Genomic DNA, 3,990 nt, shown 5'->3' with positions numbered 1-3,990 from the left:
ACCAGATAATTGTCAAAGATAAAACTGGGTCCTAGGTAAGATGATAAACAGGTGTTATTGATTAATACATTATTGAAATAGGGAAGAGTCCAGGGTAAACTGAGTTCAACTATGACTTGAGCAGAGGTGACTGGGTGTTTGAAAAGGAGGATGAGGGAGTAGGGAGTGAGGTAAGCAGGGGATTAAGCAGAGTCAGTGTTCACTGAACCACTGTTTACTATACCCAAGACATGGAAGCAACCTAAATGTCTATTGACAGATGAATGGATAAAGAAGATGTGGTACATGTATATAATAGAATACTACTCAGCCATTAAAAAGAATGAAATGAAGACATCTGTAGCAGCATGGATGGACCTAGAGATTATCAACTAAGTGAAGTAAGCCAGACAAAGAAAGGCAAATATCATGATATCACTTACATGTGGAATCTAAAAAAAAAATACAAATGAGCCTATTTACAAATAGAAACAGACTCATAGACTTAGAGAATGAGCTTTTGGTTACCAGTGAGGAAAGATGAGGGTGGGGATAGATTGGGAGTTTGGGACTGAAATATATACACTGCTATATTTAAAATAGATAACCAACAAGGACCTACTGAATAGCACTGGGAATTCAGTTCAACATTCTATAGTAACCTAAATATGAAAAGAATTTGGAAAAGAATAGATATGTGTATGTTGTTGTTGTTTAGTTACTGAGTTGTGTCTGATTCTTGGGACCTCATGGACTGTAGTCCACCAGGCTCCTTTGTCCATGGGATTTCCCAGGCAAGAATACTGGAGTGGGTTGCCATTTCCTTTTTTAGGGGATCTTCCCAACCCAGGGATTAAACCTGCTTCTCCTGCATTGGCAGGCAGTTCTTTACCACTGAGCCACCAGGGAAGCCCAGATACATGTATATGCAAAACGGAATCACTGCTGTATACTTGAAATGAACACAACATTGTTAATCAACTATACTGCAATATAAAATAAAAATTTAAATAAAGAAAAATGGAAATTTACAAGAATTTACACTTGTGGAAACTGGCTCCTACCCTTCTATATAGACTAGGAGACCAGGATACTATCTTCAAGTGTTGACTGGCAGTAAACTGTTTTTTTAGCCTTGAGTTTTTTCAGGCAGGAGCTGTAACAGGGGCTAGGTCATCCCAGGGACACAGCCTTGAGTTGTTAGAAATGATGCTCAAGTTTGTTCAAGGCTCTTAGGTTGGGTGTTAGATGGAATCCTTTGTGCTGGGAGACTACAAGGTTGAAGACTAGTTAAGAATAGGGCTCAGAAGAACCTGAGTTTGGTCAAGGAGTCTGTCAGAATTTCATATGAATAAGAGAAAAAGTTAATGCTCACGTAGTGTGGTAGTCAGATTTGGAATATGAGTGCTAATGAACATCTTGCCCCCCTAAATCCTAATTGCTTTTCTTAATAGATATGGAAAGCAAAACAGCCAAACACCGAGGTCATAGATATAACTGCAGGCCACAGGAGCTGTTAGTCAAGCCCAGGATGGTGTCAGAGTCAAACCACTGCAGACCTAGGCAAGTGGAAGCTTAGGGACCTTGTCTCCTGGGGGCATCCTTCTGAACTTTCTCACCTTAGGACGGTGATTAGGATCAGGTTGTAGGGCTTAAATCAAGCCAGACTGATGCACTGTGCCTAGCGATACAGACATGGTTCTTGAAGAACTTCAAGAAGAGGAGGCAGGACTTGTTTTGAAATATGGACTGAGTTCAGGGGACCAGAGGAATCAGAGGATCTAGGAACACTTTGGTGAGTGGCAGAGGTGAGGGTTGGTTCTCTATGGGTTCCAAAGGGAGTAGGAAATATAAAGCCAAGAACTGAGAAGGCTATGGGGGTGGGTTGGGTTAAGAGATTGTTATCTAGAAACAAAATGGTCAGCTCAGGGGACAGTGTTGAAGGAGAGGTCAAAAATGCATCCCTTAGGAGGAAAGGAGAGAGAGAGAGAGAGCCAGAGAGAAGCCTGTTACACACACGCACACCCCCACACTCTTCACACATAAAGGTATGTGTGTGTGTGTGTGTGTGTGTGTGTGTGTAGTAAAAAAAGTGATGGGGTTGGAGAGACATTGATTTTGTAAACTTCTATGTGGTTTATTCTCTATTTATTTGGCCAATAAACTGAGTCGCTCACAGGTAAAACCTAACTTCATACCCCAGATTTGGTTGGAACTAAGAAGTTCCTTTGTATATTGAAGTAATTCAGGCTCATGTTTAAAGATTAAAATTGAACAAACAAACAAAAAAACAATACTTTAACCTCCCTCCCTTCTTCATCCTTTCCCTCGTCATCCCAGTCTTGTTGCCAGAAGGAGAACTCAGTGACTTTGGGGTTTGGTTTGCCTGTAATTACTTCCTTATGTGTAAATTTTATCACCAGTCCCTGTCTATTGCCCCTCTGGTCAGAGGGCTCATGATTAAGTCATTTATACTACCCTCTACCTCCTCACCACTCTTCCCCCATGACTGTTACAGGCTCATTTTCTCCCATATATATGTACATCTACATTTTTGAACAATCATTTTTCAACTAAGGAAGTGAAAGAAGATCTTCAGGAATGAAGGAGATCAGAGAAATTATTCTATCAAAGGACATTTATGGAAATAAAATACTGGAGGGTATTTCAAGCAAAATGAACCCAAGGAAAGATAAAGTAGATGAGATATGTAACATAAGGAAGAGTGGTGTGCAGCAAAATTGCCAAAAGTAATGAGTGTTATTTTAACTGTGGCTAATGTAGTGATTTTTAATGTAATTTTTAGAAAATAGTTCTTAACATAGAAGAAGGACAAAATGTATTTAAAAACATCTGAAACGAAACTTCCAGATTATTTCAATTAACCTTGGGAGTTTGGAGGGGGATGAGTAGAAAGAAAGGGAAGAGAAGTAAAAACATGTTCAATATTTTGTCTCATTGAGAAGTGACCAGCACTTCTAGACACACTGAGGAAAAAAAAATACTCTCTTACATTTTTAAGAGTAATTACAAATAGAAATAGGTTACAGAACTTTAAAACCACTAGAGGGAGCACAAAGAAAGAAAATTGTACAACCCGACTGTTAGGAAACAAATATGCAAGAAGATATTGTTTCATAGGAACATAAAATAACAAGACAAGAGTAAAAGTCAAAGCAAATCAGTAAGCACAATAAATGTGACAAATTAAGTTCTCCTATTAAAATAAAGAGATTTTGTCATGTGGGAAATATTTTACCCATTGTTTGTGTTCTAACTTTATTTATAGTATCATTCATCTTCAGTTCAGTTCAGTTCAGTCGCTCAGTCGTGTCCGACTCTTTGCGACCCCATGAATCGCAGCACACCAGGCCTCCCTGTCCATCACCAGCTCCCGGAGTTCACCCAGACTCACGTCCATCGAGTCAGTGATGCCATCCAGCCATCTCATCCTCTGTCGTCCCCTTCTCCTCCTGCCCCCAATCCCTCCCAGCATCAGTCTTTTCCAATGAGTCAACTCTTCGCATGAGGTGGCCAAAGTACTGGAGTTTCAGCTTTAGCATCATTCCTTCCAAAAAAATCCCAGGGCTGACCTCTTTCAGAATGAACTGGTTGGATCTCCTTGCAGTCCAAGAGACTCTCAAGAGTCTTCTCCAACACCACAGTTCAAAAGCATCAATTCTTCGGCGCTCAGCCTTCTTCACAGTCCAACTCTCACATCCATACATGACCACAGGAAAAACCATAGCCTTGACTAGAAGAACCTTTGTTGGCAAAGTAATGTCTCTGCTTTTGAACATGCTATCTAGGTTGGTCATAACTTTCCTTCCAAGGAGTAAGCGTCTTTTAATTTCCTGGCTGCAGTCACCATCTGCAGTGATTTTGGAGCCCCCCCAAATAAATCTGACACTGTTTCCACAGTTTCCCCATCTATTTCCCATGAAGTGATGGGACCGGATGCCATGATCTTCGTTTTCTGAATGTTGAGCTTTAAGCCAACTTTTTCACTCT

This window comes from Bos indicus x Bos taurus, chromosome 7, assembly GCF_003369695.1.
Source record: "Bos indicus x Bos taurus breed Angus x Brahman F1 hybrid chromosome 7, Bos_hybrid_MaternalHap_v2.0, whole genome shotgun sequence".
NCBI lineage: Eukaryota > Metazoa > Chordata > Mammalia > Artiodactyla > Bovidae > Bos > Bos indicus x Bos taurus.
This window is presented reverse-complemented; position numbering follows the sequence as displayed.